Below are 21,922 nucleotides of genomic sequence, written 5' to 3' on the forward strand. Positions count from 1 at the left end.
GAACAGTAGCTAAGAGTGGCCATATGAATGCATTGGGGCACTAAAATCATACTAGAAAAAACAGACTTGAGAACTTATGGAACACAACAGACTGAAGGGCAGTATAACACTGTTACCTGGACCCCATCAACAGGCGGCCACCTAACACTGGCATTGACAGCTCTTACAGACCAGTCGTCTAACCCCCTGGTGTGTGAGTCAAGGGAGCGGGAGGCAGAAAACTTCTGACTGTCCCAAGGGCTTCAGCTCAGTTTACTTCCCACTGTTAGAGTGGCCTGTGTGAATTGCTGTCAGTCCTGCTGGCCATTCCTCGGTATGGTCTGGTCCTAGCTGAGTCATGGACCTTGCTTTCCTGGTATCCACACTCTTGCTTCTCACCCCTGCAACTTCACTCAAACCTCAGGCCCACTTTGACACTATGGCCCTGTGGCTGAGCTCCCAGGCATCTCCAGTAGTTTGTCCATACACAGGGAGCTCCCCCTGTGACTGCTTTAAATTGATTTACCCTGCCGCTGGCTGGTAAGTCCTCTTTGAACTTCACTGTGGCTTCTTTAACCCTTTTGGAGTCATTCTAAAACCGACATATATACAAAATATATAGATACAATGACTGTGATGTGTGGTCTAAGAGCTGATACTAGTAGTTAAGAAAGCAAGAACTTGTGTGTGCCAGTGGCCAGCTAGCAAGGGAAATGGGGACTACTTGGCAAAATGGAGCCAAGAAAATGGACATTTTCTATGAATTTATTTTTATTCAATATAAATCCTGTCATTGTGGAAAGACGAAAGCATGCCTATTTCTGACATAACATACTCTAACCACCCTGGCCTAATTAGGTTTCTGTGACTGTCTTAAATCCATGCAAAAGCAACATGGGGACAAAAAGGTTTACGTGGCCTACAGTCCATTATGAAGGGAAGCCAAGGCAGGAGCTCAAAGCGGGAAGCACAAAGGAAAACTGTGGACTTTCATCTGTGATTAATATATTGTGCACCCCAATAAACTTATCTAGGGGTCAGAGAACAGAATAGTCACTATATTAAACATAGAGGTTAGGAAGTGGTAGCACACACGACTTTAACCCTAGCGTTCCGGAGGCAGAGATCCATCCAGATCTCTGTGAGTTCAAAGCCACACTGCAAACAGCCAGGCATGGTAACACACACCTTTAGTCCCAGGAAGTGATGGAGAAAACAGAATGATATTTAAAGCCTGAGGACCAGGAACTAGAGTCTTTTTAGCTTTTAGGCTTTTAGCGGCAGTTTAGCTGAGATCCATTTGGGTGAGGACTCAGAGGCTTCCAGTTTGAGGAAACAGAATTGGCTGAGAAATTGGCAAAGCAAGGTTAGCTGTTGCTTGTTCTGCTTCTCTGATCTTTCAGCGTTCATCCCAATACCTGGCTCTGGGTTTGGTTTTATTAATAAGATCTTTTCAAGATTCGTGTTACAGCCATCCTCCCTCTGCCTTGCTCAGCTACTTCTCTTGTAGAACCTAAGACCAGCTGCCCAGTGTTGGCACCACTCATGGTAGGCTGGATCCTCTTACACCAATTAGAAATTAAGAAAATGACCCACAGATACATCCACAGGCCAACCCAATTGAGGTAATTCCCCAACTTGAGTTCCCTCTTTCTTCGTACATTAAGTTAACAATTGAAGCTATGGTGAGCCTATATATTAGAAAAGACATGTATAATAATGAACATTTATAATACAACTATTAGTAATAACACAGAGCTGGAACAAATCATATCTTCAACAATAGAAATAAATAGATATATTTATGGTATTCATAAAATAAAATTCTGTAAACACAAAAATAGGAACTATCATTACAAATTGAAACTCTGTTCAAGTAAATTTTGGAAAAAAAAAAAACTGTTACCAAACAAAGTACACATTTCCTGAGTCTGTTCTTACAGATGTCAAGATTCTTCGAAACCATCCCACCATCTTAAAAATCAAGAGACAGCTCAGTTGGTACACAATATGAGGACTTGAGTTCAACTGCTAGAATCCACATGAAAACCAGCCAGCAACAGAAACCAAAGAAACAAAGCACCCACCAAAGAGAAGACCGGATATTAGCACCTAGAATTACAATCTTAGCAACCCCGGATGCCTAGACACTGCTGTAAAAACACAATAACAGTCAGGACAATATAGCCACACTAGAGCCCAGCAACCCTACCACAGTAGGCCCCTATAACTGCAACATTGCTGAAGCATGAGATGGGGACCTTGAAGTAGCTTTTAAGAATATGATAGAGGAGGTTCTTAAAGAGGAAATGAATAAATTCATAAAGAAATCTATGAAAACACAAAGGAAATAAATAAAACATTTCCAGACATGAAAAGTAGAAATAGAATTAATAAAGAAAATCCAAACTGAGAGAAATCTGGAAATTAAAATTTTAAGAATTCAAACAAGATCCTCAGAGGCAAGCACCACCAACAGAATACAAGAGATGGAAGAGAGAATCTCTGGAGTTGAAGGTACAATAGAAGAAATGGATACATCAGTCAAAGAAAATGCTGAATCTAAAAGCATCTAGGCACAACACATCTGGAAATCTGGGACACTCTGAAAAAAACAAATCAACGATTAATAGGAATAGAAAAAGGAGACAAAAACTAGGTCAAAGACACAGAAAATACTCTCAACAAAATCATAGAAAAATAAACTTCCATAACCTAAAGAAGAAAAAGCCTGTCAAGGTACAAAAAACATACAGAACACCAAATAGACTAGACCAGAAAAGAAATTTCCCTCAACATTAGTAATGCAAACACTAACTGTACATAACAAAGAAATAATATTAAAAGCTCAAGGAAAAAACATCAAGTAACATACAAAGGCAGATGAATTAGAATACCATCTGACTTTTCAATGGAAACTCTTAAAGCCAGAAGGGCCTGGAAAGATGTTTTCCAAAATCTAAGACATCACAGAAGCCAGTCCAAACTACTCTAGCCAACAAAAATTTCAATCACAATATATGAAAAAAAAGACAGTCCATGATAAAACTGAATTTAAATAAAAACTATCTACAAATCCTACACTATAGAAGGCACTAGGAAGAAAACTTCTACCTGAAGAGGTTAAGCACACCCAAGGGGGGAAAAGAATAAGTAATCTCAGCCCAGGAAATCAAAAGAGGGGAAAATAAAAACCATACCATAAAAACAAAGTACAAAAATCAACAAACATTGCTCATTGATGACTCTCAGCATCAATGGTCTCAATTCCCCAATAAAATGACACAGACTGACAGAATGGATGGAAAAACAAAACCCATTCTTCTACTGCATCCAAGAAAGACACCTTAACATCAAGAATAGACAGTACCTCAGGGTAAAGGCATGCAAAAAGATATTCCAAGCAAATGGAATTAAGAAGCAAGCCAGTGTAGCAATTTTAATATATGACAAATAGAATTCAAACAAAAACTACAAAGAGGTAGAGAAGGACACTACATACTCAACAAAGGAAATATCTACCAAGAAGACACAGCAATTCTTAACATCTATGCAACAAGCACAAGGGGACCCAAGTTCACAAAAGAAACACTACTACAGCTTAAACCACATATTGACCCTCACATACTGATAGTGGATGACTTCAATACCCCATTCTAACCAAGACAGGTCCTCTAGACAATACAATGGCCAAATATATATCAGGGAGACAGAGTCTTAGCTGGACAACTCTCTTCACCAAATGAATCTTTAGTATAGGGAATGGGTTATATATAACCCAGTTGTTGGCCAAAGGGATCCCATGGGAACCCCCCAAAGAACCCAAGCTTTTGCAAGGGCTACAGATTACTCGTCGCAAACTGACAGCAGGCCACATTGCTAAAGACAACACCTGCACAACTCATTGAACACAGAGAAGTCGAGCTGCTGCTGACACAGAACCTTCAACACTACAGTCTAACATCTTTGGTACTCTACATGCTACCAAACTAGAAACTTAAACATCAACCCAGCTACAAGCCCTTTAATCTACAGTAGTGTCGTGCCTGCAAGATAAGGAAGTGCAATGATGACACAAAGCTTGTGGTAGTAACCAACCAGTATCTGATTAGATTTGAGGTCCACTCCATGAAATGGAGCTCTTACTCAACGCTACTTGGGTAACCAAGAACCTGAGACTAGATAGTCCAAGGGCCTAGGGGCAAACCAAGTATTACTGATCTACAAAAGGAATGCAGCAATAAAATGACTCCTGACCGCATTCTTCTGTATTCATAGATCAGTGCCTTGATCAGTCATCATCAAAGAAGCTTCTTCCTGCAGTAGATGGGAACAAATAAAGAAATCCACAACAAGGAAATATTCAGAGAGTGGGAGACTTTGGAATACTCAGCCCTAAACAGAATGTTTCCATCAATCACTTCCCCCACCCGGAGGGGGGGGGGGGCTTAGGGAACTCTGTGAAAGAGGCAGAAAGATTTCAAGAGCTAGAGGGGATGGAGGACAACAAACTTCTAAACACAAGGAGACCAACACATATGACACATTTATGACCAACACATACACTCACAGAGACTGGCAGCATGCACAGAGCCTGCAAAGGTTTGCACCAGATGTGGTCCTAGAGCTGAAAGAAGTGGACACATGCTCTCCCATCTCTAGCCCAGAAGCTATCTCTGATTAATAACCACTTGCAAATGAAAATTTAGTTTTCTCCAAGTCTCCCTGGGGAAACAAACTAATCTTAAGGGCAGGTTACATGCCCAATAGTAGATGGCCAACAACAAAACTCAACAGCGTATTTCAAGGTTCTTTAATATTGTGCCAGACTTTATTTTTTATTTCATGTATATTATTACTATATGTAAGTATATATTAATATATAATATATATAAAGCCCTGCAGCTTTTGCATATTTATCCTGGCTTCCAATTTTATGGTTTATGAGAATCCTGAATATGCAAAGGAGAGGATCTTTGCATTTATATCTGTTTCTTCTGCAGTTTCTTGGGTTCTTTTCCTTCTGTTTTGCTCATTTTGTCCTATTCTGATTTGTTTTTGCTTGATTTTATTTTATTATTATCCCTTCAATGCCTGTTTGCTTTCTAACATGAGACATAGAGGACCTGGATCCAGATGGGTAGGGAGGTGGACATGAACTGGGAGGAGTCAAGGTAGGGGAAACTGTAATCAGGATATATTGTATAAAAAAATCTATTTTCAATAAAAGAAAGTTAAACATGGTTTTTCAGAATACATTAATGTGTGCTTTAGTAGAAGTAGATGTCATGCTCATCACCATTCAACCTACATATGCTCAAATATCTAAATTAGCCACAAGAAACTGGGTTAGTTTTCTAGTAACCAGAGTTATAATAATCCTAAAACAACATCTGAAGGCCTAAATTGAATCAAACTATTACTCATTTAAAATATTTTCAACTAAAATGCATTGCATCTGATGTATAAAAATATTGTACACTGGCATTTTCTGATACAAAACTTTGTTATATTAAACAACTTGATGTTCAAACTGAAATATTACACTGTTCATAAAATCTTAGCAAGCATCCTGACAGCTGGAGATACAGATCTGCATTTTCAGTAACCATGACAATTAAATGTGGTCAGATTACAGCCTTAGGATAGAATTACTGCTAATGTTTTGTGGTGGTGGTAAGGAAAATTAGGTCAGAAAGCCATAAAATTCTGATGTTTGAGTCAAAACTATAATAATAAATATTTAAATGATGCATTGTAAAGATCTAACTCATATTTGGAAAATAGTACCATGTAAATCACTTAGAGTGGAAGACCTTTTTGTTTATGAGCTATCTATGAATAAAACATTTGAAAATTAGAATGATTTAATTCCTCGTGTTAACACAATATATTTTTGAGCACGGGCATAGATTCTATATACCATGACTCACAGAATACTAAAGCCTGCTGTTCTTGTAAGGACTGGGCACATAATAACACAAGGATTAAAAACTGGAGCATTGTTCAGGCTGGTTAGCATCAAACAATAAAGAGACCCTGTCTAAAACAGGGTAGAAGGTGAGGACCCTTGAGGTTGTCCTCTGACCTTATCATGCATGCTATTGCATGTCCACATCTACACTAAGACACACATGCACATGATTATCAAACACATACAACAAAGCTGTGGAGTCTGGATGTAGATTCTCATTTTTGTAAAGTATTTGCTCTAATTTCCTGACTTACACAATAGGGTGATATATGTTTAAAGCCTTCTTCTCTGTATTTGTAAAGTGCTGAGATGCCACATGCAACACATTTAAAACAATCATTTTCACTGTGATGTTCAATAAGTGATTATTGTTAATAAGTGAATGGAAATTATAGAGATAATACATTTGCAAACTGGACAGAAAATAATTCTTATATCCCACCATGTTGAATTTCCAGACAGGGTAGAATTGCTGTTGTAAGTACCACCATTTTTAACTGAAATTTTTTTCATTATTTGTCTTAGTTCCTGCTTCCGCCCCCCCCCCAATTTGATTTTTTATTTGATTCCTATAAATCTTCAAGACTGTATAGAATTTCATGGTTAGCAAAACTAAAAAGTAAACTTGAGCATCTCTATTTAGGAATATCCCCAAAATAATTTATTTCAATAACTTAAGCTAAAAGACAAGGAAAATAATATTATGCTTTCACCAAAAGTAAAAAGAAGTATACTCTGAAACAAATTATAAGAGTAAAATGGTGTGTGTGTGTGTGTGTGTGTGTGTGTGTGTGTGTGTGTGCGTGCATGTGTGTGTGTGTGTGTGTGTGTGTGTGTGTGTTAAACAACAAGCAATTAAATGAATGCAAAAGTTTAACATGTGTTTAGGATGAAAACTTTTAATTTCTCAAAGAACTGTGGAAAGTAATATACTTATTGATGGGACCTATTGATGAACTTAAGGTGTAGTGCATGGCTCAGAACTTTCAATGGATCATTAAAACCAAGATCAATGGCCTTATCCTGACAAGACTTTCAGAGCCTCTCTATGGTAAGCCTAGCACACACACTGGGTGTGAGTAATATTAGTCCTTTCTTGTTTATCTCACTAATATTTGAATTCAGGCAACTTACTTATTTCTCTGACTTTACCCATCAATGCAGATGATCACACTTTTTATTTTGTTTTTGAGATTATAATCTAATTGCATCATTTCTCCTTCTCTCTCATCCCTCAGAACCTTCCTATTACATGTCTTTACTTTCTTCCAAATTCCTGGCCTCTTTTTTCATTGAATGCTGTTACATTCATATATGAATACATATATTCATGTATATTCCTAACTATAACCTTCTCAGTCTGTGTAGTATTATTCACATATACATTTTCAGGGATGATCATTTGGTATTAGATAATCAATTGGTGGCTCTTCCCTGGGGAGACTATTTGTCCTGCTCTAAGCATTAGTTAGCTGTAGTTTTTTCTATATGCTGATGCCTTTTGAGTTAACTGTCAAAATCCTTGTGAGGATCTGATAATTCTATCTTCATAACAGAGTATGCTAAGGAGAACAATGCAAAATATCAGAGATGACAGTGAAAAATTTAATTAAGCAGAGAAAAATGATAATTATTTTTGCCAATATTTAATTCCAGCCAGATGAATTTATAGGTCTACCATATCCATGCATCTACAAATGTATCCTACCTTCTGAAACACATGATTGCTTAAAAGAAGTTAACTTAGTGATTTAGCATTCTAGAATTATCATATCCTAAGCAAAGATTTTCATTACAAAATGAAATTACAAAAACCTTCATTAAAAATCTTTTATCTATCTTGCATAAACCACAAAATCAGGATATTAAATTTGAAATATTATGAAAATCACCATGGCATGTAGTTTTTATTTGTTGATTTTTCAAGGCAAAGATGAATACTTCATTTGATGAAATCTTAAAAACAGATTCAGAGCCGGGCGGTGGTGGCGCACGCCTTTAATCCCAGCACTCGGGAGGCAGAGCCAGGCGGATCTTTGTGAGTTCGAGGCCAGCCTGGGCTACCAAGTGAGTTCCAGGAAAGGCGCAAAGCTACACAGAGAAACCCTGTCTCGAAAAACCAAAAAAAAAAAAAAAAAAAAAAAAAAACAGATTCAGACTTGTCCTTCTATTATTCATGTCTTCAGAAATACTTACAAAATATAAAACATGTGAGGGCCTCATGGGACACACAGAAGATTTAGTAATGGTCCCTGTTCTTCAAGGCACACACAGGAGATTTTTGAGAAAACAATTGATTACAATACAGTGCTAGGTTCTGGCTGCTGGAGACTGATTGGGAGACTCTGAATAGGGGCTAAAATCCCAAGGTTTGAACTCTAAACAACAAGTCTAGAAAAGATAGAGCACAACTGTAGATGTGGGGAGGTTAGCCAGGCCATCTGAAAGACCAACAAGAAGACAGTGACTTATGTTGGAGACTAGAACACATCAGAAGACGGGAGAAAAGAGAAAGCGTGAATGGTGGAAGTAGAGGCAGGGGAGTGACCTGGGTGTGGTCAGCAACGAGAGACAGAAGAGATCTGATGATTGAGAAGTGAATTTGAAAAACTTAATAAGGACTGCTAGCAAATGGCTTCAGGTAAAATAAAGAGGACCTTAGGAAATAAAAGGGGAGACCCCATCAACAGACCTCCAGCCTAGGGATCTCATTATGAAACTTGCTTTGGAAAGACAAGATGGGGATGTGAGGTGGGAAAATGAGCTTGACATAAAGGAGACGATGAAAAGAAGACCAGAGAGGGATTCCCTGAACACTTAACATCTTTAAACACACCACACACACACACACACACACACACACACACACACACACACACACTAAACAAAGTGTTAAAAAGATTAAGTAACATACACTAGTTACACAGTGGTTACCTGGTTGGAGTTAACTGTTTGGGGTTTACTATCACACACTGTATAGCTTCTTGATATCTCTAAGAGAACAGGTTGAAGACCAGGTTAAAAAAACTCATATAAGGAACCAAAAGTGACCAGTCAGAAGCATTTATAAAGAGACCACAAAACAGTACAAGAAAGGCAGGACACACTCAGGTCTACATCATCAAGCACAGGGCTGAGCAATTATTCAGTGAATTAAGGACCATCTGGATAATCCTAGCAGAAACAGATTTAGTGCTTGAGTCATTCAGATAATTGTGCAAACAGTGTGCCCTGCTCTGGCTGAGTAACCTGGTCATTAATATCTTCTGTTGTACATTTTGCCCTGTGGTATTTTTGGAATGGACAATGGAAGCTCAGGAAGAATTAAGGAGCCATCTACTTACTGGAAGAACCGCATGAAGAATAAAGTTTATCTTAATAGACTGATGTTATATGTGTCCCCAGGAGCCACTTCACATGAGGATAGACATAAGATACACACAAGTTCAATTTTGCTTTAGAGGACAAAAAAAAGTTAGCAGTATGGCACTCATATGTGAGCTTTCAAATTCAATTCTGTTAGGTGGAAGAAAGTTCTCTGAGCTTTGACACTATATGAAGTAGCAGTGTGAATGAACTGAGAAACATCAGTAAAATTATAAATGTCTGCATGTAAGTGCATGCTTCTAGAAAGGCACAGCCAGGCACAGCAACTCCCATCTGCTCAAGAGACTAACATAACAGGATCTCCACAAGTTCAGGGCCAGTCTGAACTATAATGGTGAGTTCAAAGTCAGCCTGTGTACAAAGTGAATCTCATTTCAAAACCCACTGCTTGTACTCTGTCCCCCCAATAAAACCAAAGGCAGCAATCAGGGGAGGAAACACTTTTGCCAATGTTTTATTTTATCAGGATCATGTGAGTACCCTGAGTCAAACCAGTTTCACAAATCGAGAAGCACAGGCACCCAATGAGTATGACATTCCATGAACTCACCACAAAGCACAAGAAAATAAATAAAATAAAATAAGAACTCAATATATAACTTTTACCATCAAAACAGTCACCTTTAAAAGCCATAATACCGCCGGGCGGTGGTGGCGCAAGCCTTTAATCCCAGCACTCGGGAGGCAGAGCCAGGCGGATCTCCCTGAGTTCGAGGCCAGCCTGGGCTACCAAGTGAGTTCCAGGAAAGGCGCAAAGCTACACAAAGAAACCCTGTCTTGAAAAACCAAAAAAAAAAAAAAAAAAAAGCCATAATACCAAGTGTTAATGAATACAATGCATTGCCAAATTGGTGTAGCCATTGCTAAACCATAAATCTGTGCATGAGCTTTTGAGAAATGTCTATCAGTATCTACAAATATTTGTCTTCACTAGTAACTTTTAATAAGTTATGATAAAGAAATGACCATAAATGTAGAACATGTGTATTTACATTCAATTCCTTAACTAGGAAAATCTCAAAACACTAATGACACTATATAAAAGATTATTTGGAAGCCATATGTACATCCTTAATAACAATGGTCAATGAAATCAATAGGTGCTTAGTGTCTGATGTGAAGAAAAAGTTACTGTCTCTATACCCAATAGTCAAAGGTACAAAGTGAAAATATCTATGCACACTAACAGTAATGAGAACAATGATAATCTAGGCATGGTGTCACATACCTTTAATCCTAGCACTGGAGAGGCAGAGGCAGCCAGGTCTCCCTGGGTTCAAGTCCAGCCTGCTCTGCACAGTAAGCACAGTGAAAAGAAAAGGGAAAAAATATTTCTCTATTTTCCTTATTTCTAATTTTCCCTTAGTGATTATTTAGTTTCTTTTAATCAAATTTGTTTCCAATTTTGTCTGAAATTAAGTTCAACAACATAACCATGAATTTGCATACCTTTTAATGTAATTTGACACAATAGGCTATCCATTCAACCATGGTGAACAATGCATCATCCTTCTGCTACATTGCCAGTGGCACACAACTCAGCCCTCCTTAGAAGTTGGACCAAAATATGTCTTGCTACCAATTAAAAAGTTCCAAAATAAAGGAGAATCAATAGTGCAAATCTCATATACGACATACTTGGGTCATCTGTGGCATCTTGGATTAGAGCTTCTATGCTGGCAGACTTATTGACCACTGTATCAATCCAGGTTTATAACAGCAGTGCATAGTAGCAGATATACATTAGAATTTAGAATAAGAACAGATAAACTACTGAATAGATAGTGGATACTTCTAGATGAAAGGAAGACTGAAAAAGTATTAGCTAAAAGCAAAATTGTCTGGAAAGTTATAGCCTCCGTTACTAAAGGCCATCTCAGGGCTGATGCCCATCAATAGGGATAGGCAAACAGTGGTGTTCACTACTTACATTATCATTACAAATAATACTCTAACAGCGATTGCTTATGAATAATTACTGTGGCCCAAGTTCTGTCTTGAATGTTTTACATGCATTGTTGGAGTAAAGTTCACAAAAGCCTCTCCAGTGTTATTGTAGACCCCATTGCTGGCATTCATATATCTGCATAACGAAGACTTTTCCGCATAGCCTATGGTCTTAACCAGGACAGTATTTATGACAACCAGGAGCATAATAGAAATGCAACTGCAGAAGGAAATATGTCATTTGAGAGCTTGAAAAAGAAAGCAAAAATAGGAGGGAGACCAAGAAAGGGGGCTTAGAGAAGTAAGAAAACTGGGCAACAGATGACTGTGGTCTCTACAACCGAAATCTGGCAGAAGGGGGGAAAACCACAGAAAACAGCTGTCCGAAGAGAAGAACGATAGCCAGAATGCTAATAAGCAAAAACCAAATGCTGCTCCTATAAAAATCAGGGAGTTTACCAGTGACTTAGAGGGTGTAGGTTCTAGGATAAGATGCAGAGCATAGGCAATTTGCGTGTAGAAATGGTAGCATTTGACTAAAAACATCAAGAGATTAGATGGGTACATACAAGGCAAATGGGTTATTTATGGCAGAGAATGGAACAGGTTAAAGGGTGTGTGTGTGTGTGTGTGTGTGTGTGTGTGTGTGTGTGTAGGGTGATGACACATGTACCATGGAAAATGCATCCAATTCACTGTGACTGGTATGGTGGACACTAGAGATGCAAGAGATCTGAAGAAAGAAATTAACATGGAGAATGTCCAAAGGACCAGTGATGACTTCATATTTGCTGATTTTTTGGGGGGTAGGGGTGGGGTAAGTTGCAGTATGGTTAAGGCAATTATATGGAATGTTCTTACTTGTAGAAATCTAGTCTATCTTCCACCCAATTCTCCAGTTGGATGTGTGGAGCCGAGAAAGAATATACGGCATAAACAGAATCTAGTCATCACCTGTGTTAGGAAACTGAATCATCCTGGGGGTAAGAATACAGAAACACCCTCACATCAGCCCTTAGTCATCATGGGAAGGATAATGGAGCGAGCATTCCCAAAAGTAGCCATCAGTTCTGCTTTCTATTGACAAATAGATGAGCTTCAAATCCTTGCAGCACCTATGTGAGTAATGGGCCGTGATAGGATTTCCGGGGGTACCTTTGAGCCCACTTAGAACTTTCAGCGTGACAACTGTAAAACAATATGGGTCATTACATCCCAGTTGGTATTTTGTTTCTGCGAGAATACACAGACCAAAGCAAAGACCACAGAGGAACACTGCTTACTGACTTCCTCTCTCCAGCTATTCAGCTACCTTTCTTTTATAGCTTAAGCCCTCCTGAGTAGGGATAGTGCTGCCCACAATGGGCTGGGTACTCCTGCATCAATCTCTAGCTAGTTCAGCTACCTTTTTTTTTTTTTTAATAGCCTAAGGACCCCTGAGTGTGGAAGGTGCTGCCCACAATGGGTTAGTCACTTCTGCATCAATTTGAATTTAAGAAAACCCCAACAGACATTTCAACAAGATGGTCTGAGTGTAACAATTTCTCAGTCGGGGTTCCCTCTTTCTAGATGACTGTAGTTTGTGTCAACTTGGGAAACTTAATTAGCACAAATGTTTTTACAGAAAAGCATTTCTTTGTCTAGCTAGATAACAAAACAGATAGATACCTAAGGTTAATCAGCATAAGACTAAGTGTGATGAGATTTCCATATGTATTGTGTTCCAAAGAGACTCAAGCTATGGATTAAAAATCAATAGTATCTCTGCTATTCACAGCCTATTATGTAACCACTCCCATAGTGTAAACATGCACAAATTGTTTTGGTTTGTTTTATTTTGTTGAGGCAAGATTTCACAGTGTAGCCTTGGTTGTCTTAGAACTCACATTGAAGACCAGGCTGGCCTCAAGTTCATAGAAATCTGTAGGAGTTCATTTTCAGGTTCTTCGTGGCTTTACCCAGCAGGTCTGCATAGAGAGGATGATTGGATCACGGGCCTGAGCGCAGGTATCTGAGACGGTCTGCACTTGGCTGTGCTGGGGGAGGGGGGTGGTCTTCTGCTTATTTATTTTATTTATAGAATCCCTTGGCGTTCTATAAATACCCTAGGGCAGAGACAGCCAGGGCCTGTTGGAATAGGGTCTAGGCCCTCTCAAGGCTATCCTGTATTTTCTATCTGTTTATCTCCACATTCTAAATCCTTCTATCTAATATTTCCTGCTGCTCACACTCAAGAAAACTCTGGGGAACTGTGGGATTGGTGGGTAAACGCCCTGCAGAAATCCACCTGGCTCTGTCTCCCAATTGCTGAAATTAAAGGTGTGTACCACCGCTACTCGGCCATGCACAGACTTTTAAGAGAAGTTTCAGGATAAACCTAGGAGTCAACTCTGTTATCCTTCCTTGGAATACCATGAGGCTAAAGTTCAAAGAGAATAAAACACTCTAAAAATCAGATAGGCAGGCAGTTGGGGAAACAAAATTCACCACCACCAGCTCCCTCTGGTATATTAGAATAATATCTAGGAAACCAAAAATTAATTCTGAAAAAAAAAAACTATAAAGCAACAAACTTACAGGTGAATAAATGAGTTACCCCAGCACACATCGTTGCTGATATCAACACTACTTAAATTTATTACAGGGACCAATAATTATGGAAACTGCAGAGTGTGTTGTCTAAGGAGAAGCTGCTGTGTTTGCATGCACAGCTGGCTTTGGGAAGGGCAGAGCTGAAATTTGTGGAAGATTTTTAAGCACACTATTTGTTCCTTCTGAATCTCAATTCTTCTGACTTAAGACAATGGAAAGGCTATCTTCAGGAAATACACAATCCTGGACAGTGATAAAAATAAGTATAGAGACATCTTTTTTAAAAGTCCAGATAAATCTGAAATATCACATCAGCACAAATTTATATAAGCCACAAGAAAAAGATGACCAAGGACTTATATCAAAACTACCTCCAATGGCCCTACCGGTACCACAAGCCTGCATCCTGAAAAGTGGGTGGGTCCTTTTCAGACCCCTCTGTGCAGCTAGCTATAAGTTACCACACAAACGCATTTCATTCCAAGTAAGCAAGATGCAAACCTGTGCACAACATTGTGGACCAATGAGTCAATAAAAGAGTGCAGCTAAGTCATGTATTAATGTGATGTATGCTACACTTCAGGCTGCAATGGTCGATATGCACCATGATTCTGAAAAAACGCGGGATAAGACCCAAGAATGCATTCAAAATAATTTTGGATTACATTGATTTCTGTGCATTGCAAAAAAAAAAAAATGTTATTCCATGTGGGGGTTCGTTACTCTGAGTTTCTCTTCCCTGGCTTTCCCCACTAATGAAGAATTTGATTCTATTTCGCCCCTCCCACCCAGGGCTTGCAGATTGCTTGAGAAGGCCAAGGCAGCTCAGCTGAAGGAACCCGGGCTGGCTGCGCAGGAGCTATATATAGCTCCACCTTGGAGATGTGCATACACAGGCACACGTACAGATGCTCATGCTGGATTTGGCATGAAAAACAGGACAGCCAGAAATGGCTACACCTCTCTCTTGCTTCTTTCCCACCATCCCATTTTTTTTTTTTTTCAGGAATTTTCCCAGAAGGGTGTCTGATTTCCCCGCAGTTCTTCTCCCTACTGCTACCAGCAATCTGTTTCCAGCAGAAACCGGCACTGAGCCAACACCTAGTGCCCAAATGCGGTCACGCAGGGAGGATGCTTTGGGGTCCATCCTGACAGTCATTTGACTAGATGAAGTATCAGTTCCCGGTAGGAAACAGTGGAGCAGGCGGCAAGCTGCTTCCCTGCCCTGCCCAGTCCTCAAGCACCTCGTGGAAGAGGGACCCTGGCTTTTCCCCAGACTGGATTAATCAGAAAATGCAGGGATTCTCACCAACCCGCACGCCCAAGGGGAACTAGTTCTTAGCCTGGGGACGCACCAGCCCCTGCCTCCCTTACTGCAACCACTGGCAGCCAGCGCTGCACTGGAGGTACCCCGCTGGTGCGGGGGAGGGGAACAGGCGGCGCCTGGCATTCGGAGCAGTTGAGATGCAGAGAGGACCTGCGGTTCCGGCAGCTGGCACGTCTGCGCCCTCCAACCCCCAGCAACACCGACAGGGCAAACCCCAGGCCCGACCCCGCAGGCAGCCGCAGCGTCTACAAGGAAAGTTGCCCAGACGCGTTGCCCCCTCGGGGGCCGCTCTCAGCAACCCTTCCCCGTGCGGTCGCCCCGGCTCCAGCATCCTGATCAACCCCTCCACCCCATCTTCTGATCCGGTGTCATCAGTGTTGCAGTGACAGCAACAGCGACCCTGGGAGCCCCGGTAACCAGGGCGGGGCAGGGGCTGGCTGGGTGGCCTCTGGGAAGCACGCCTTCCCTGCGCGCTGCAGAAGGGCGAGCCTGCCTCCTACCTGTTCCCCACTCCTGTCGCCGCCGCGCTGCCTGGCCCTACAGCTTTCCCGCTCCCGCCGCCAACAGCTGGGAGCGCATCTCCCACCGGCGCCGCTCCTCGCCTAGGCGGAGCCCACCTTAGCTACTTGACAGCAGAAGCCGGGGCCTCAGAGTGCAGTTATTGGGGCCGCGGGGAAAGGGAGGCGGGGACCAGAGAGAAACCTACACCTTTGATTGGACAGAGGAGATGTCATTCTCAACTCCAGGGTTTCTGTGGACTCTCTTAGCTCCAGACCCCTGTTAAGTCCATGGTTCCAAATCCCTCTGCTTCTTGGTCAGAAAGCTTTAGAGGAGGGAAACTGCCTGGCAGACTTGTCATTGAAGCAGCGGTGGCACACACCTTTAATCCCAGCACTCGGGAGGCAGAGCCAGGCGGATCTCTGTGAGTTCGAGGCCAGCCTGGTCTACAGAGCGAGATCCAGGACAGGCACCAAAACTACACAGAGAAACCCTGTCTCAAAAAAAAAAAACCAAAGCAAAACAAACAGCCACCCCGAAAAAAAAAAAAAAAAAAAAAAAAAAAAAAAAAAAAAAAAAAAAAAAAGACTCCAAGGAGGAGGGAGGATGTAACAAAGCCTGGAACTTTTCCAAACCAGACTTCTGCTCCTGGAGATTTAACCAGGGGCACCACCAGGGGCACAGACTTAATATGGAATATAGACTTCAATGATGAAACAGAAAATAAGATGCACCACTAAGTGGAGAGAAATCACAGGAATCCCAGAACTGGGGATTTCGTTTCATTCCCGTTCCCAACCATTGCCCAAGTATGTCACAGAAGTTTTCCTTATATCAAAAAGCAAAAATTTTGACCAAAAATCACCCATATAAGGTCCAGTACTTTAAATGGGAAGACACAGTAAAATAGACTCTCAGAGTAATGTAAACTGAGGCATTTGCCCTAGGCAGTTCCATTGGTGGCTACTTCTTAAAGTAATGGCCACCATACTGACTGATAACCAATCTCTTGTTCTCAAGTCTGAGTACAAAAAAATCCCCGGAAAGCTAGGTGATTGCGAGACTGCTTTTAAGAGGGCAGAATGTCTTTGTGTGCCTGTGTCGTCTCCACAGTCGATCAGGGGAGAACCAGAAAGCTATGAAACCCGAGGGACCTCTTAGTGGAAAACCAGGAGAGACTGTAAATAAAATTGAAGTAGATTGTGTATTCCCTCAGTACCTAACGAGGAAACAAGACACCCTCTTCCTCCATATAGCCCAGTTTGTCTTCCACCTCGGTAACTTAGTGTCCTAATGCATACTGAGCATGAAAGAGAATTCATGTTCGTGAGTTCGTGAAAGGCCTGCCCCCTGGGCTGTTGTTAAAGAGAAGGCTGATGCGAGGTATAGATACTCAATGTTCAGAGTTTTTAATGCCATCTCCCACCTTGTCATAGTCTCTTCACGGCACTCTAAGATTCAATGTGTACTGAAGAGGAAAGGGTCTCAGATTAAAAGCTTTGTATGCCAGAAACCCTCTCGCCATTATTACAAGTGTCAAAGCCTCCAGAGTCTTGTTTCCCCATGACACGCCTGTGAGTCTTGGATCCTCATCCCCAGAACACTCCAGTTTCCCACTGAACTGCACAAAACTCCTGGAATACTGTGCACTTGTCTTGTGCCACCTTCTCTGTGAGGTGTACCAGAACTCAGCAAGAATGAGAACTGGCCAAGGGAATCCAGGAGGACAAAATTAGCAAATAGTTTAGTGAGGGATGCGTTTTCCAGATTAGCACCTCGTGATTGCTCAATAAATTTCAATTTACCTGGGCTTTGTACTACCTTCCAATACACTCTCCTCCAGTAAAAGACGGAGCATAGAATGAAATGAAATAAAAAATGAAATGAAATAAAAAATCACTGAGCATTCCAGTTTACACGAGTGTGAACAGAATACTAGAAACTCCACCTTGTCATCTCCTCATTCTTCTATTTATTCCCTTAATACATACTGGTATTGTGAACTTTGTGTCATGAAGTTCATTTTTTTTTCAAGCATTCAATGCTGGTTGTGCATTTCTTGACCGAATGAAGATGTGTGTTCATAAACATGTATGCGCAAAGAATTGTGAATAGCATTCAGATTATCTATTTCTCACCAGGCTCATATACTTTCAAAGAAAACAGACCTTTTCCAAGTTTTGTAATGGCTTTTTCTCAGAGAGCAAAATCTATATATCTGTTCATGGCGTACCTATATTTCTATTTACATAAAAAGATTAGCAACACCGGCTACACAGCAATTTGCTTTTTCCAAATCACTTTCACACACTCTGGGCTCTGTGCTGTTACAATTATGAGCTTCAGCATAATAATAATAATAGATGTCCAACAGGACTAGACACTCATGCCCGTGAACATCTAGATGTAAGTAGAGCTCAGATGATAAGACTAAACAGTCATTATTTCTTCCACTCCACAACTTTATCTGGCATGGGTCCTGTATAGTTCTCACCCATTCTTCTCACTGAATCATCTGCCTATTGAAGTTTTTATTTTTTAAATTGGTTTATTCCTCTGACCACATTTATAAAACATAGGAAAGTAATGTACTTTCATTAGAGATTAGTCAGGACACAATCAGTATCTACATTTGGGGTCTGCTTCATGAGGTTGTGATCACAGCTAGTGTGTCTGGTACTGAGGTATGAAGAAAGCTGAGGAGAAATGAGTAGCCAAGTGGGAAGGTTTGCTTTGACGACTATTTTCCTCACTACATGAAGGAGGGCATTGTTGAAACATGGTCTGGATTACCTCACCCTGGCAACAGGATGGATAACATATGTCGACATCTTCCAAAGCAGCAAAGGACAGTTCTGCTTTCTCCATGGATGATGGATCCAAGCTCCTCAGCAGTCACAGAGTTCTTCTACTTACTGGGACATCCCATGGCTCAACTGCTCTTGGCCCTGCTGGATCCACCCCCACCCCCACCTCCAGGTCCCCTCCCTTTCTTCACACTGACTTGGCCTTTATTCTTCAAGCATTCTAATTTCCTCTGACCACTGATTGAATCTCAGAGAGAGTTAGCAAAACCACAACAGTATCGTGGCTTTCCCCAGAGAGTGCTCCCTTCCTCTCTCCTCCGCTCCACCCAATTCCTCACTCTGAAGCTTCCCAGGAGAGCAATTCCCAGCATAGCCTGATGCGGCAAAGGAAGAGAGGAGCAGAGAAAGGTGTGTTGGATTTTTTTTTTCCCCCTTCTATCAAAATTCACGGCTGCACTCAACACATCAGTATGGCAACAGACACTCTGCTGATTGGTTTGAAGAGTCCTGCTAAACACAGCCTGCAGCATCTCCTCAGTGTCTCCCTGCCGGCAGCATCTCAGTTCTCATCAGCCCACTGACCTAGCTTTTCAGAGCCAATTGGGGATTCAGTAAGGAGATGTGCACAGCAGGAAGCATACAACCCACACCCAGGAACAAACATATACACACACCCTCTCTGTGAGTGTGAAGTGCTGTGGAGACACCACTACCAAATGGTTTTTAAATGCTGAATATTGGAATTTCAGTCAACATGCTTCTCACTGGGAGCCACCGCAATTTTTCTGGAGATTAAGTGTGAGGTCAGAATTCCTTTTGTTTTGGAAGTGACTTCTGTGTCCCCCAAAGACAGGCTTTTCAGAAAAGCCACCTGCTTTTATTACTAGAGTATTCTTACAGCTGCCCTTGTTTGACAATAATCTACTGATTTTTTTTTGCTATTATCTCATATCTATAATAGAAATCAATGTATAATGTAATAAAAGCCCTGTTACTTTTAGTCAAATCCCTGTCCTCAAAAGTCTTTCAACTCATAGATCTCATGGGTAAGGGCACTTGGGTAATTTAGTGTCAAGTGTGGATTCATTCTCTGTTGTTCCCCAAGAGTTAGGGGCCAGACACTATTAAACACCCCCTACCCTCAGTCGTAATTAACACACCCTTCCCCTCTATTTCAGCTGCCATTTTAGACATTGCACATCCAATTTTCAGAATAGCTCTTCAAAATAATGGATACTTCTACCATCTGTAGTAGACATAGAAACTGAACATTAGGCCATTTGTCATTGTTCATTTTGTGTGTGTGTGTGTGTGTGTGTGTGTGTGTGTGCGCGTGCGTGCTGCTAGCAGAATTCCTGAAAATTGGTGATTTATAAAGAGCAGTTACGGATATTGTAAAATCCAAACTTTGTATCTGGGGGGAAAGATTTATGCTACACACACACACACACACACACACACACACACACACACAGAGAGAGAGAGAGAGAGAGAGAGAGAGAGAGAGAGAAAACCAGCAGGAGTAGGGAAAAGTTGTACACACCAACCTTCGCAGGAGTCCACTTGTATTGTTACTCACCTTATAGCTCTAACAAAATGCCTGACAGGAGCAGCTTCAGGACCAAAGTTTAGTTTGGCTTGCAGTCTGGGGGTACAATCAGTCAGGGTGGAGAAGTCATAAAGATAGGTGCTCCAAGTGCCTGGTCACATTGTACAGAAGCAGAGAACTCAGCTCATTTTCTGCTTATTCAATCCAGGCACAGCCCATGGAATGTTTTCACCTATATTTTGGATGGTCCTCCTACCCTAATTAACCAGACATTTGCCCAAGATTTGTTCCCATAGCAATTCTAAATCCTATTACGCTGGCAGTCAAGATTAGGCACCACATCGCTCCATCAATGATTGACCTAGTCCTGCTGAACAATGTCAGTCCGTGGCTGGAGGCTACCCGTGCACATCGTTGCCTTTAATGGTCCTTAATGATTCTGGTGCACAAGAGACCGAGTTTCCAACACTGTGAACTTGGGGAGCTCATTCCAGCCATACTTCTTCTTTTTTTTTCCTTCTAGACTAGAGGATGGGGAAATCACTGTGAACTTCAGTTTCCTATGCCTTAAATGAGAGATGAGTTACTTAGTCGTGGTATTTAAAGCTAAAGGCTAGGAATACAGCACCAGTATCTTTATGGGGGTCCTTTCCCCAAACATCCAGTGCTGCTCTCCACATGGTTCATATTTATGATCCACTTTCCATTGGAATCTTGATGATCTTTAGTCTGTTTTCCTCATTTTCCATAGTGTTTAGAAATGGTATTTATTATTCCATATATCAATTTGGACTTGCTAACTTTCTCTAATACATGTTTGGTTTCTATGCTACTGTTTGCTGATTTTTATCAATTATTTACTTTCTCTTGCTTAGATTTCATATCCTTTTTCTGTCCTCTTGAAATAGGATACATCACTGAATTTCAGTCTTTTTTTTTAAATATTTGCCTTAAATGAAAAATTATTTCATTATTTTTAATAATATGTGTGTGCATATATATGTGTGCTTGCATCTCTGTGAGAGTACAGTTACCTGTGGGGACAAGATAAAGGCATCTTGGGGCAGGAGAGACAGCTGAGAGGTTAAGAGCACTGACTGCTCTTCCAGAGGTCCTGAGTTCAATCCCCAGCAACCATATGGTGGCTCACAACCATCTGTAATGAGATCCGGTGCCCTCTTCTGGCCTGCAGTCATACATGCTGTATTCATAATGAATAAATAAATCTTTAAAAAAATGATAAAGGCATCTCTATCCTCTGGAGCTATAGCTACAGGTAGGTGTGAGCTGCCTGACATAAGTGCTGGGAATTGAACCCGGGTCCCTCTGGAAGAGCAACGAGTGCTCATAAGCACCGTGCCATTGCTCCAGCCCCTAATTACTGTTTAATATATCTAGCAAGATTTAGTATGTCTTTTTACACATGTAAAAGAAGGATTTTGTTTGGGGGTTAAGGTTCCCAAGGGTTAGAGTCCATGATGATGGAGCAGAGACAGCGGGAGCCCAGGGCTGGAGCAGCAGCTGAGAGCTTACATCTGGAGCCATAAGCTGGAAGCAGAGATGTGTGCCTTAATGTTAATTATTATTTGATTCCAACACTTTCTGGTCTCTTTTTTAGGATTTGCTGTGGACTGTGTGGGGTTTCTGCTGTTGTTTGTGTGTTATGTAGTACCAGAGACTGAAAACGTATGCTAGGCAAGTGCTCTTTCACTGACTACATCTGGAGCCCTGTGTTTCTTCTTGACTCCAAGAGAATTTAAATTTATAGCACTTCATAAATGCTTGCTTACTTACTATTTACCTTTTGCTTCAGAACTTTAATCCCTTTTGTCAGAAAGATATCCTATAGATGGTTTAGATTG

General features: G+C 40.9%; 1 protein-coding gene across 1 annotated transcript in view; it reads right to left on the minus strand.

Moving 5' to 3' along the window:
* Cntn1 (contactin 1) overlaps window positions 1–15,862 on the minus strand; it is a 315,808-nt gene extending 299,946 nt beyond the window's left edge. Inside the window, exon 1 of the mRNA XM_028869263.2 lies at window positions 15,707–15,862. The gene's annotated coding sequence lies outside the window, so the exon portion shown is untranslated. The remainder of the gene's footprint in view (window positions 1–15,706) is intronic.
* Between the last annotated feature and the right edge of the window lie 6,060 nt (window positions 15,863–21,922).

This window comes from Peromyscus leucopus, chromosome 20, assembly GCF_004664715.2.
Source record: "Peromyscus leucopus breed LL Stock chromosome 20, UCI_PerLeu_2.1, whole genome shotgun sequence".
Lineage (NCBI taxonomy): Eukaryota > Metazoa > Chordata > Mammalia > Rodentia > Cricetidae > Peromyscus > Peromyscus leucopus.